Source organism: Phyllostomus discolor, chromosome 11, assembly GCF_004126475.2.
Source record: "Phyllostomus discolor isolate MPI-MPIP mPhyDis1 chromosome 11, mPhyDis1.pri.v3, whole genome shotgun sequence".
Lineage (NCBI taxonomy): Eukaryota > Metazoa > Chordata > Mammalia > Chiroptera > Phyllostomidae > Phyllostomus > Phyllostomus discolor.
This window is the reverse complement of record NC_040913.2, coordinates 53,343,712-53,358,563: the sequence shown is the minus strand read 5'-3', so window position 1 is coordinate 53,358,563 and position 14,852 is coordinate 53,343,712. Positions and strand designations below refer to the sequence as shown.

Below are 14,852 nucleotides of genomic sequence, written 5' to 3'. Positions count from 1 at the left end.
GATTTTAGCATCTATGTTCATCAGGGATGTTGGCCTATAATTTTCTATTTTTGTAGTGCCTTTATCTGGTTTTGGAATTAGGATAATTCTGTCCTTGTAAAATTAGCTTGGGAATCTTCCCTCCTCTTTAATTATTTGAAATAGTTGAGAAGGAGAGCTGTTAGATCTTCTTGGAATATTTGGTAATATTCACATTTGAAGCCACCTGGTCCAGGACTTTTGTTTTTTGGGATTTTCTTAAATTACTGCTTCAATTTAACTAGGTGTAATCTGTCTATCCAAATTCTCTGACTCTTCCTGAGAATTTTGTTTTGGAAAATTGCATGTTTCTAGGAATTTATCCATTTCACCTAGGTTGTCCAGTTTGTTGGCATATAGTTGTTCATAATATTTCCTTACAATCCTTTGTATTTTTTAATGTCAGTTATTATTTCTCTTCTTTCATTTCTGATTTTATTTATTTGGTTCCTCTCTCTTTATTTCTTGTTGAGTCAGGTTAAATGTTTGTCAGTCTTGTTTATCTTTTCAAAGGGCCAGCTCTTGGATTAATAGATCTTTTATAATTTTTTAGACTCTATTTTGTTTATTTCTGCTCTGATTTCTATTATTTTCTTCCTTCTGCTCACTTTGGGCTTTGTATGAAACTCAATTTTGAAAACAAATTTGTTAAATTTAAGAAAAGCCATCACAGAACTAACTTTCAAAGTGGGTTCCATAAGAGATCATATGTTCAATTCAAGTAGTGCTGTCTGTTTTCAAAATGTTCTTTGGATCAACACTGTTGGAATTTCGGCAAGAGATAGCACAGAAGCTCATTTTTTTCATAGTCACCCTGGTTGAAGTTAATACTCAAAGTATTGAATTTATTCATCATTTAAATAATATCTATCATTGATACCCTCAGTTTTTTTCCAGTTTCAATGAATACTTTTATTATTTATTTAATAGATCTTCAACTTCATTTCCCTCCCTCCCCACAACTGGAATTTTATCTTGTTTTCATGCTGAATAGCAAAACAATGACAATGCTAATCAGAGTAAGCTACTCCAAGAAGAGGAGTAAACTAGCAGTTTAGCAGGTAAAATAGAAATATATTTTATACTTGTATTTGTGCACTCTAGAATGCACAATGGTTTGGCCACTAAGAAATTCAAATGGGATTCTGAAGAATGTAGTCAAATCCAGGGTACAGTAAAGATGAGCTGATATGCTGCTGTGTAGCTGTGTTAAGTGTTCTTGGACTACATCTCTTGGCCACTAGCTGAATCTTGACATGGGTTAAGATTTTAGCTAATACTAAGTAGAGATGTGGAAAACACTAAGTAGAGTTAGGGGATGCACACAGGAATCAAAAGACAGCAAAAGTACTAAACATTGTTGAGAGCATCCACCCTGGGAGGGACTTTACCTTCCAGTAGCTCCAAACTGGCACCACCCCCAGGGCTAACATGGCTGACTTTGTCCTCTGTGTTCCATCTGGGGCAGCAAGTGGCAGTGTCTCCACCACCTATGATGGTGATGCAGCCACTGGAAGTGGCTTTCACCACCTTGTCCATGAGGGCTTGTTCTCTCAGCCAAAAGCTTCCCATTCAAATATGCCCACAGGTCCATTCCACACAATCTGCTTGGCCTTAGCTACAGCCTCAGCCTATTTCTTGCTGCTCTCAGGATCACAGTCCAAACCCATTCAGCCAGCAGGTATGCCAGAGGCCACAGTGGCTTGGCCAGTCTTGGCATTCTCATCAAACTTGTCAGCAGGGACAGAGTCAACCAGCAAGGTAATCTTCACACTGTTCCTAGCTTTGGACATCAGATCTTTGATGATCTTGTCTCCCTCTCCATCAAACAGAGAAGTGCTGATCTCCAAGCTGTTGAGCACCTTAAAGAAGTTAAAAGCCATTCCACCACCAATAATCATCTCATTGACTTGGTCCATCATGTTATCGATTACCTGCATCTTGTCTGCAACTTTGGCTGCACCCAGGATGGCCAGGAAGAGTCACTCTGGGCTTTCCAAACCCTTGGCAAAGTAGTTAAGCTCCTTCATCAAAAAACTTCCAGCTTTCTGTGACAGATTGACTCCCACCATAAAGCTGTGGGCTGATGAGCAGTGCCAAATGCATCATCGACATGTACATCTACAAGCTTGGAAAGTGAAGCTCAGAAAGCTTCTACTTTAGCTGGCTCAGCTTTAACATTGTTCCCAGAAGCATCTTTTCCCTTCCCTTCTTCTTCTACATGAAAGCAAAGGTTCTCCAGCAGGATGACAGACCCAGCAGCTGGGTCAACACAAGCTTTCTCCACTTCAGGGTTCATGCAGTCCTTCAAGAACAGAACATCCTTGCCCAGCAGAGATTTGAGTTTTACAGCAACTGGCTCCAAGGAGTATTTGTCAGGCATGGGGACACCATCAGGCCAACCAAGGTGGCTCATGTGAATAACTGACTTGGCTCCATTGTCCAAGCAGAATTTGATGCTTGGTATGGCAGCCTTGATCCTCTGGTTGTTATTTGGTTGTTCTTCATAGGAACACTCAAGTCCACTCTCATACCCTTCACATTCAGCTTGTCCAGAGTCAGCATGTTAGAGAATGACATCTTGGCAGTACAGCAAAGGCAAGAGGCCAAGGGATCGCACAATGATGGAGATAGCAGCAAACATGCACTAGGAAATGCGTGCCAATAGCTCAGCTCAGTAGCTTCAATTTGATATTTGATTTTAAACAAAATGCCCTGAATTGCTCATATTTTACACAATCAGAAAGCATAAAAATAATTCTCTACAAGTTATGAATGAAAAAAGATAAATTAATCTTCCTATGTGTACGCTTATTCTTTTTTAAAGATTTTATTTATTTATTTTTAGACAGAAAGGAAGGGAAGAAGAAAGAGAGAGAAATATTAATGTATGGTTGCCTCTTGCATGCCCTGTACTGGGTACCTGGCCTGCAGCCCAGGCCTGTGCCCTAATTGGGAATTGAACTGGTGACCCTTTGGTTTTCAGCCCACACTCACTCCACTGAGCTACACCAGCCAGAGTCTATTCTCATTCTTTAAAAGAAGACCTGTGCAATGACATCAGCAAAATGATTAAGTAGGAACTTTCTACTATTGGTTTTGAGAAGGAAAATACCTGCTGAGAAGGACACGTCATGGTTAATTGGACCCAAAATCATAACCAGAGTCTAACAGGCATTGCTAACACAGTCCTCTCTCACACTGCATTTCAGGAAAAATCCAGACTGAACTTTCAACCTCCTGCACTGTGTTCCTGCAGGCTGAGCTTTATAAAAATGTTGCTGGTATCCACTTGTAACCAATGAGCTAACACCTGTCCCACCCAGTGACAACTGCATAGCTATATCCTTATTTGCATTCATCTTTACTGACCTATCAGAGAAGCCCTGTAATGACCAATCAGAACGTGAAATTCCAATAAATCAGAATAGTGCTATTTGGACCAATCAGACTGTGCAAATTGGGATTACTTATTTGGGTAAAAATGGGCAAATCAGGGTTTACGGCAGGGAATTTATAAAAAGTGACCCCCTCTTTGTCTCAGCAGAGCACACTTGCAGTTTCCACCAGAGGCTGTTTCTCCAATTTGCAAAATGTTTACCTGAATAAAGTGTCTCCTCTTTCTGCACTCCAGATTGGGGACTCCTGTTGATATTACATTGGTGGCAGTGAACTTTTGTTGACATTAGTCTATTCCCTCTAAATTTTGACTGTCTTCTGCAGGTAAAAGTATATATTTAGAAGTCCAAGAGTTCAGCAGAGAAATGCCAGCACATCACTGGAGGAAAAAAAGAGGGAGTGAGGAACTGGATGCATTGAAGGTGGTAAGAGGAACAGTTTCATTTTATCTTCATTGCCTGTCCCCCAGAGCTGTGCAGCTGAGTGCCAAAAGAGACCTTTTCTGGTGGTGATTTCTCCTGAGCAAAGTGGAGGTGGAGTATCTGGCTTCCCCAGCTGTGTGGGACACTGCCAAAGAGGATTACCTCTTTCTTGCCCCATCCAGACAGAATACTGAGATTTCCTGCACTGCTCAGGAGGGCAGGGGCCAGGTGAGCAGCAGCCAGTGCTGTTGAAGGTCATCAAAAAGACATGAATCCTACTAATTGCTCAGACTCAATCAGAAACCCTGCCCATGAGCCACTGGAGATACCTTGCCTGCAGAGCCATACAGATATTCAGATATTGTAGTAGTGGCAAAAGAGGTCTTTTTATGGCAAAATAAAAAATAAAAAATAAAACAAAACAAAACCCTGGACTTCAAGTCCAAAAACCAAGGGTGAGTTCTCACCTAATGCAAGCCAATGGCCATTTCTGAGAATGAAACATTTCCCTATACAAAAGGAATTTTCCTCTCTATGTCAACACAGCAGAAGCAGAATGCTTCTAGATCAGTCTTCCTAAAACTGCCTCCAGTCATGTTCTTTCATGTACAAACACCTTCAAGGGTTCTCCTTGTCTCAGAATCTGAGAGATTCTCTGAATCTGAGGTCCTATGTTCCTGCCATACCAGTCTTTTCCATCTGATTTCCAAGAACTCTCCTGCCATCATCTTGTGTTTCAAACAAACCTGATAATCCAGTTCCTTCACGTACTCTTCACTCTCTGCTGCTGTGCTCTCCCTACTTCCTCCATCTAGAATGTTTCTCATCTCCCTCTGTCATGTTTGCCAATGGAAATCTCATGCATTCTTCAAGGTCCAGGATAAATGTTTTTTCTCCCTGAAATTTCTCCTGATCTAGCTGAATCCCCATAACACTTGGGTATCCTCTCTTGTGTAAAGTACTTTGTAATTCATGTGATTTATTTTCTACCTGCCCCTAGAAGAATTCATGTTTCTCTCAAGAGTGTATATATCTTCCTTCAACTTTCTGTTGAAGATGACTTTTACCCAGTAAAGCTACACTAAATATTTATTACATATTCATAGACTCAAAATGAAGCAAATTAAAGACATCAACATTGTCAAATATAAAACAACTTTTTTTTAAGATTTTATTTTTTATTTATTTTTAGAGAGAGAGGGGAGGGAGATAGAGAGAGAAACATCAATGTGCGGTTGCTGGGGTCATGGCCTGCAACCCAGGCTTGTGCCCTGACTGGAAATCGAACCTGCGACACTTTGGTTCACAACCCGCACTCAATCCACTGAGCTACGCCAGCCAGGGCTATAAAACAACTTTTATTGCGCACTAACTATGTACTAGATCCTGTATTAAGAGCTTTTCATATATTATATAATTGTCATGTATATATTTCTATGTAAAGAATACTTATACTTATTTTCAATTTACTTGTCTATTTTATAATTATTTTATATTTGGCTATTTTATGTATAACCTTAACAATCACTAGTTTATAATATATAAGCTCCAAAATTAAGTATCAGAAGAAATAAAATATAAACTTCCCTAATTAGGTAGAGTGATATTTAGGAATTTTGTATTTTTTCATTGAAAAAGACTGACTTGGCCCTGGCCAAGTAGCTCAGTTGGTTAGAGTGTTGCCCAGATATGCCAAAGTTGTAAATTCAATCCCTAGTCAGGACACATACAAGAATCAACCAATGAATGCATAAATAAGTGGAACAACAAATCAATGTCTATTTTTGTCCCTCTCTCTTCTCCTCTCTCTCTAAAATCAATAAATAAAAAACATTTTTAAAAGCTTTTATTTAAAGTGCATTGGTAGTTAAAATATCAGTGCATATTAGTAAAAATGATGGGAAGGCAACAATTAATAAAGTCAAAGAATTCATTGCTCATAGATTGTGCCCAAGACAACAATAAAAAAACAGTGTTTTTCTCATTAGATTATAATTACCTATTATTTTTTAAAAGTAGCCTTTAAGGAGAAATTGTAGAGAATTCCTGTTCTGTGAGAAGAATTCTTTTCCTGCCCTACATGCTTCCCATTGCTAACATAGGACACAGGCCAAATTTTTGACCTTTTATCTTTAAGAGCATTCTCTTAATCACATTTTTCCTTATTCTGTCAGCAAGTTAGAAAATAGACTTATGTTTTATAATGAAAACCATGTAATACTCCTTAAAGTTGTTGATTTTTATAGTCAGTCAGACCTAAACAATCTGGTCATTGCCAAGGAGCTGGTGTAATCCACTGAATCATTCATTACAGCTAAGTTTCTGCAGTAAATACTTTTTTATTGTGGTAAAATAGATATACATAGAACTTAACATTTTCACTATTTTTAAGTATATGATTCTCAGGCATTAAGTACATTCATATTATTGTGCAATCATCATTACCATAATCTCCAGAATATTTTCTTCACTTCAAGCTCTGTTCCCATTGAATAATAACTCCCCATTTCTGTCGTCACAGTTTCTGGCAACCACCATTCAATTTTCTATCTTTATGAATTTGACTATTTTAGGTACCTCAAATAAACAGAATCAGGCACTAAACATTTTGAAATAATCTATTTTAAAAAGTTATGTGTTTTATGTCTTAAGCATCTTAAATTAACCAAATTGGCTGAGTTTATTCAAAAACTGAAGTAAATCTTTTTCCACCTCCCTCAAAATGGAATTTCAGAAAAGGGATTATTTAACCTGTATATGTATCAAAACTTTTCATCAACATGGGTTAGTGGCATTGGGAGTCTCTGAAGATGTTTCACTTCTCAGACACAGGGAAATATCCCAACAATCCTGGCATTTCTCCAATCTCTAGAAAGGAAGATCTTATGCTTTTTGATTGTTAAAGCAAAAGGCTTTGATTTTGTTTTCTCCTATTATACATAAGATAATATCTGCTGAGAGGAGCACATATTTCTTTTTTCTTTACATCATATCGAATATCTAAAGTTGACTGGTTAAAAATTTCAGTATTCTTTTACTAAAAAATGATTGAATGCTTTCAGTTTGGTTTGAAAGTGTCATTAGAAAAGGTATACTTTTTTCTGCTTTCATGTGACAATGTATACAGGTTCCCTTTTAGTTTCTAAATACAAATTTAGGCAAATGGAACTATTTGCTTTGGCTCAAGCACCTTTTTTTCTTCAGTGCTGAAAAGGAAAATGTAATATGGAATAATATTGGAGACTCCATGAGCACAGACAGCCTTGTATTCAGCCCCACTTTGACCTCTGCAGAAGCAAGCTTCCTGCAGGTGTAAACTGGCAGCTCCTGCCTCAGCTACTCCCAGTATATTCAACTTCCTACTTTCTACTCTGAAAGTGTCAACTTGACACTCAGGTATGTGCATCCTGTGAGTATGGGTAGGTGTCCTGGTTAATTTTATGTGTCAATTTGGCTGGGTCATGGTACCCAGTAAAATAACGATACTTTACTTAATCTTGGAACGCATACATTATAAATTAGCAAATTATTAAACTGATAAGAACAGATACTACACTTGATCTTAGCCAAAAGGCCAAGAAGCAATAAAATTAGCAAATTATTAATAATTATACATGAAATAGTAACTTATAAAATAGCCAAGAAAACTGGAAAAAAAATTATATTATTTATATAGAAATAGCTACATGACAATTAAATGATATAATTAATGGTCAAACATTATTCTGGATGTTTCTATGAAGGTGTTTTTTGATGAGATTAACATTTAAATCAGTAGACTTTGAGTAAAACTCTTATTTCTTTTCCACTCTCCCTAATATGAGTAGGTCTCATCTAATCACTTGAAGGCCTTAAGAGTAAAAGACTGACTGTCTTCTGATCAAGAAGGCATCCTGACAGAAGATGGCCTTGGCACTTAAGCTACAACTCTTTCCTAAGTTTCAGCCTGCCAGATATTATATCAGATTTTGGACTTGCTAAACCTCCATAATCATATGAGCCAATTCCTTAAAATCAATCATCTATCTATCTATCTATCTAATTGGTTTATCTATTTATCTAACTAGCAGACATTTGGTTCTGACCAAAACATCCATGGAGACATTTGGTCATGCCAAAATATCCTTGATATTTGGTGAGCAGAATAATAGAAAAGACACATTTTGGGGAAGGAAGATCCTGAGCTGAGTTTTGGAAGACCCTTGGCCTTTACTATTTGCCTCTTCCTGAGCTTTATTCCTTCACAGTTGTGATGATCTATTTATAGATCCTTTACCTCTGGTCACCCTCTGGTTTCCTTTGTTTGCATTACTCCTACTTTCTAATTTCCTTCCTTAGCAATCCTAATTGCAAGCTCTCTGAAGCCAGGGCTGTCTTGTTCAGTGTGGTTGTTACCACTACTCTAGCCTCCCAAAATTCCACCTGCAGGGGACTACTTGCTCTGTCTGTCTGAGGTAGGGTTGGCTGTTCCAGTTCATCACTGGTTAGTCCTGTGGCTACTCCTACATTTAATCTCATTCAAATATTGCAGCATATCAGGAAGTAAAATAGGTTTCATGAGAATAATGAGGGACTGGGCTAATGATAAAAAAAAAAGAGTAAAAAATTCACCTCAGTGGCTGAACTAAACTGTTAGTTGGCAGCTGCTCTTTGGCATGTCCAATAATTTTCCTGTTAGATATATATATGAAGAGACTAAAACACACTTTCAGACATTTCTTTGAGAATGGCTTAAATTTATAGAGATCATTCCATAACATCATTTCACTCTCTTTCAATAAGATTTTCTTCCCATTGTGTGCCAACAACCATTAGGTTGCATAGAAATATCAATTATCTGTGTGGAATTCTACATTTTCAAAGTCTCAAAAAATTCAACCCTCTTACCCACCCCGACCAACTGAGCTCAGAGACCATGGCCCTCTGGACTGGTACAAATGGGTCTGATTTTTTTGTAATTGGGTTCCCAGTCATTGCTAAGCTGACTGGACTCATCAGTTAAATTGTAAATTCAGGCAAACTAGTCAAACTTATTTAAGTCAGTTCAGACACAGAGGTGGGTCAGTGTTTCCCATTTATAGTATAACATATGTTCATGTCCCCAGAATAGGTCACAGACATTACGTGAGGTGATGACATTGCAGAGATTATGTTAGCTTTCTCTGTCTCTGTCACTACACATGGATGTATGCAACATAGAAATGATGGTTTCAGACATGTTAAATATATAGTTTGACTCAGCATTTCACTTTGATGGGAAGAACCTCAGTAGATAATGAATGAAGATTATAAAACCAAACATGTAGAAGCATGCATCTAAAACAGGCTTCTAGAGGCTTGCTCCTCCTAAAATCTTGTCCATCTCAATCAGTTGCTTCATTGTCCATCTGGTTAGTCAGGCCAAAAGCCTGAGTCAACATCTCTTTCCAGCCAAGTTCTAGTTTCATAATATTTGTATCCTGAAACCTACATCGTATCACCATATCCACTAGTATCACTAACCCAAGCCACCTGGCCCTCCTACTTGAAGAATTTTAATAGTCAATCCTACCTTATTGGTATTTTTAATCATCAGTCACAGTTTTAACCTGAGGAACTTTACCTATAAGCAAGTGTGTTCAGTAACTAGAAGGTAATTCTTCATAAAAGTGCATCATATGTTGCTTGTTGAAATCAAAAACACCTCAAAGAGGGAAAAGATAAAACAAAGAGGGAAAAGAGGGTAAGAAGGGATATGAGGGAATCAAGGCATAGCAACAGTATTACCCAACATGTCAAATGATCTGGTCTGTAATATCTGGAGTCTAGAAAGCTGGATGCTGGTTTCCAGTACTGTTATTCACTTAAGAAACTTTGGGAACAAACATTGGCATCTTGGGCCTCAGTTGCAAATGTTAAGAGATAATGATAATAACCCTACAATTTTTTTTTCTCCGAAAAGTTTCACTTTCCAGGGTTGATACTCATCTGCTATAGTTATACATTGATTGTTAACACATAAATTGTTCTGTATTGGGTGGTAAACAGCCTCTGCCTTGATGCCCCATCCTAACTTGGTCCCTTCCTTGGAACCCGTGGACTTCTCTATGACCCCACAACTAAAATGCTGGGCACAGCTAGGGGAGTCCCCAGTATTATGGTCAGTATTCGTTCCACCATGGGAGATTAGTGAAAAGACATCTGTCTATGAATCAGGAAGTGGGTTCTCACCAGACTCTGGATCTGCTGATGTCTTGATCTCAGACTTACCAGCCTCCAGAACTGTAAGAAATAATTGCTATTTAAGCCATCCAGCATAAGGCTGCACTGAGTGTCCTTTATAAGAGCACTAACCTCATTCATGAGGGTTCCACCCTCATGACCTAATCACCTCCCAAAGGCCACATCTCCTAATGCAATCACATTGGAGATTTAGACTTTAACATATAAATTTAGGGGTATACATTCAATCCTAACAGGTAAAAAGTGAAGATCTTCTGGAAGAAAATGTAAAAACGTTATACAAGGGCATAGTATTAGTCTTCTAACTTTTCTGGATGGATGAGTCTACCAATGACCTTTAGGTTTCAGGAAAGTTCCAGGATATTCAAATTAAAAATTCAATAGCCAATGGTTTTATTTATGCAATTCCCACCTCTTTTACTACAGTTTGTGTAAATTAATGAACTCTTTTCACATGGCGTATATAGACACAATCAATATTTTCTGTAACAGGAGCTGTAGCATGTTAGTTTTTAGCAAAAAGAGACTTTCTTTGAGGAAAAATAAAAATAGCCAATGCAAAGATACCTATGATTTCCTTTGGAGTATTCCAAGTCACATGGGTTTAAAGGAAAAAGAAGAGGATAAAGAAGGCTAATAATCTTCCCAGTGTAAGGCTTTGAAATGTAAATTCATTTCCATTTTAGGTTCAGAGCTTGTCCATACACCAAGAAGACAGATGTTTGAATGAAACCACGTTGATTTAACTGCAAGAGTTACATTTGGCCCAAGTGTTTACTTCAATGTCAGTTTTCTGAGGTACAAAATATGACCAAAATCTACCCATAAATATTGCCTAATTGGTAGTATTCTCAAGGCCTATTGAGATTTAAAGATGACAAGTTACTGATAGATAGTGACTAGAGGCCAGGACCCAATTTAGGGTAGGTATCAACCATCAGAGAAAACTCTTTTATTTCTTGGAATTTTGAATGGGCTTTGGAAGATAATTTGGGAAAACAATGAGTCCCTTTGTATAATTTTATGTTGGTATCTAACTGTTTTCATCATAAATTGGCCATTTCTGGAATATTATAAATATTGAGGGTTTAATTCTTAAATTGTCACATTGTTCTCAGATAAATCCAAAGGAATCTAAAAGCAATTTAACATTCACATCATCCATTTTAAAAATACAGGTCATCATTAACAGTTGGACAGCTCACAGTTTCATTTTCCCTCCTCAAACTCATTTCTTTTACACTCCTGCCTTAGAAATTTACCCTAATGTAAATTTTTATGCTTGAAAGTTTTCTATTGCTCACCTCTTAATGATACTTTATAATAAAAGTGTGTATATAAATTTAACTTTCTGTGACTATGAAATTGAAAGTGATAGTTATATTTTGTATTGAATTTATATTATAATTATAACATGCACAATTGAATAAAACCAAAAATACATTACAATAAGAGAATATATAAACCAACTGTGGTATATTCATACAGTGGAATCCTATTTAGCAATAGGAAGGAACACACTACTTATACATAGAACACCATGGATGAATCTTAAAAACTTTTTTTACACTGAATGAATCCAGACACAAAGAGCACATATTGCATAATTTTGATTTACACGAAGTTCTAAAACAGGCAAAGCTGATCTATGGTAGATGAGCATCAGCACAATAGCTACCTCTGGGATGGACTTGGGGCAGGGACTGCATAAGAAATGGTATCAGGGTTTTCCAGTTGATTGTATCTTGATGGAAACGTGAATTACACAGGTGTATGCATTTGTTGAAACCCACAGGGTGGTCCACTAAAGATTTGAGTATTTCATTGTATGTTGATTTTACTGCAAAATAAAAAGAAATAACTGCTTACAAACACTGAATTTTAACTAATGATACATATGCTTAAGTGTTTCATGGGAAAATATACTGATGCCTGCAATTTATTTTGAAACTTACATGGATTGATAGGTGGAGAGAGGGAAGGACTAATGGGTAGATATGTGCTATAGCAAGCTTAATAAAATAACTCTAAATCTAGGCAGTGTGCACAAGAACACTGCAGAATCTTTTCAACTTTTCTGTATGCTTCAAATTTTTCATAACAAAATATTACACAATGCATTGAAAATACTTTCTTTACTGAGGTGGGTGGGAATATCTTCAACCAGTTGCATGTATCCAGGGAATATTAATTCCTGCTAGAATTAAGGCTAGGGGTTAGCATCAACTTCATGTGTATTTTCCTCTTTTTAAAATGTAAGCACCGAGCCCTGGCTGATGTGGCTCAGTTGGTTGGAGCATCCTCCCATGGATCGAAAGGCAGGCACATACCCATGTTGTGGGTTCCATCCCTGGTAGGGGCACTGAGAGAAGGTAATCAATTGATGTGTCTGACATCTCTCTCTCCCTCTCTCTCTCTCTCTCTCTCTCTCTCTCTTTCTCTCTCTCTCTCTCTCTCTCAGCAATGAAAAAAAATGTCCTCCAGTGGACAAAAAAAAATGTAATAATTGAGAAAACATCTAAGTGGGTGGGAGAAAGTGGATGTGGGTAGAAAGGCATCTAGTTGAGAGATGAAAAGGATCAGACCATTATTGGTGCTGTGAAAAAAAGACACTGATATAGAGATACTGCAGAAGTAGAATCAACTGAACTCACTACAGAAAGAATGATCCAGGCTCCAGGACCAAGTGCCTATTTAGAAAGAGAAGACAAAAGTGTTTCAAAGCTTTGTAACCCCAGAGACAGTAAACCAAATGATCCCATCAGCAAAGGTAGGGATCACAAATGGAGCAGATAGTGGACATGAATGGGCAATTTCTTTTTTTCCTCTCTTTATTTTAATTGTTGTTCAAGTACAGTTTTCTGCCTTTTACCCCCAGACAATTTCTTTTCTTAAAATATATTTTATTGATCATGCTATTACAGTTGTTGCATTTGTCCCCCTGTCTTCCCCTCCACCCTGCACACCCCATCCCACCCTCATTCCCGCCCCTTTAGTTCATGTCCATGTGTCATACATGTAAGTTCTTTGGCTCCTACATTTCCCATACTATTCTTAACCTCCCCCATCCATTTTGTACCTACCACTTACATTTCTAGTTCCCTGTACTTTTCCCCCATTTTCCCTCCTCTTCCTCCCCACTGATAACCCTCCATGTGATCTCCTTTTCTCTGATTCTGTTCCTGTTCTAGTTGTTTGCTTAGTTTGTGTTTGTTTTTGTTTTTAGGTTTAGTTGTTGACAGTTGTGAGTTTGTTGTCATTTTGCTGTTCATAGATTTTATCATCTTCTTTTTCTTAAATAAGTCCCTTTAACATTTCATATAATAAGGGCTTGGTGATGATGAACTCCTTTAACTTGACCTTATCTGGGAAACACTTTATCTGCCCTTCCATTCTAAATAACAGCTTTGCTGGACAATCCTGGATGTAGGTCCTTAGCTTTCATGACTTGGAATACTTCTTTCCAGCCCCTTCTTGCCTGTAAGATTTCTTTTGAGAAATCAGCTGATAGTCTTAAGGGCACTCCTTTATAGGTAACTATCTCCTTTTCTTTTTCTGCTTTTCAGATTCTCTCCTTATCTTTAAGCTTGGGTAATGTAATTATGATGTGGCTTGGTGTGTGCTTCCTTGGGTCCAACTTTTTTGGGACTCTCTGAGCTTCCTGGACTTTCTGGAAGTGTATTTCCTTTGCCAGGTTAGGGAAGTTCTCTTTCATTATTTGTTCAAATCAGTTTTCAATTTGTTGCTCTTCCTCTTCTCCTTCTGGTACCCCTATGATTTGAATGTTGGGACATTTAAAGTATCCCAGAAGTTCACAAGCCTCTCCTCATTTTTTTGAATTTTTGTTTCTTCATTCTGTTCTGGTTGAATGTTCATCTCTTCCTTCTGCTCCAAACCATTGATTTCAGTCCCAGTTTCTTTCCCATCACCATTGGTTCCCTGTACATTTTCCTTTATTTCACTTTTTATAGCCTTCACTTTTTCCTCTATTTTGTGACTATACTCAAACATTTCTGTGAGCATTCTGATTACCAGTGCTTTGAACTGTATATCTGATAGGTTGGCTATCTGTTCATCACTTAGTTGTATTTTTTCTGGAGTTTTGATCTATTCTTTCATTTGGGCCATTTTTTTTTATGTCTTGGCACACCTGTTATGTACTAAGGGGCAGAGCCTTAGGTATTCACCAGGGCTAGGCAACCCACATCACTGCATTGTGGCTGTGTATGTATGGGAGGGGTCAGAGAGGGAACAATGCCAATTGCTCAGCTCTTAGCTAGCTTTCAGTCACTTCCCCTGCTACCCACAAGCAAATTAGGCAAATTTGGTGCTGATTCCTAGGTGAGTGGGTTTGTGTACATTCTAGGACCCTATGGGTCTCTCCAATGAATTCTCCTGTGAGGCTGGGAGTTTCTCCTGGTGCCTCAACCCCTACAGGTTTTTTCAGTAAGAGGTTTTGAGTCTTTATTTACTCACACTGGAACCCTGGGTTGCACAGTCTCTCTCGCTCCCCAGACGTTCCTCCTAGTTTATGTACATGTAAATGTGGGATCGCCTAGTCCACCAGCTGCCCCCTTGCCATGAGTCCTCTCCTCCCTGGCTGACTGTCTTCACCTCTCCTACTGGTCTGGATGAATGTTTCTTCTTTAACTCCTTTTTGTCAGACTTCCATACAGTTCAATTTTCTGTCAGTTCTGGTTGTTTTTTGTTTTAAAATTTGTTATTGTCCACCTTTTGGTTGTGGGAGGAGGCAAAGTTTATCTGCCTCCACCTCCATCTTGGCCAGAAGTC

At 37.9% G+C, this 14,852-nt stretch overlaps 2 pseudogenes; both read right to left on the bottom strand.

Moving 5' to 3' along the window:
* Positions 1–1,113: 1,113 nt before the first annotated feature.
* LOC114508809 lies at positions 1,114–2,598 on the bottom strand (annotated as a pseudogene).
* A 4,615-nt stretch (positions 2,599–7,213) lies between these two features.
* On the bottom strand, positions 7,214–7,425 carry LOC114509040 (annotated as a pseudogene).
* Between the last annotated feature and the right edge of the window lie 7,427 nt (positions 7,426–14,852).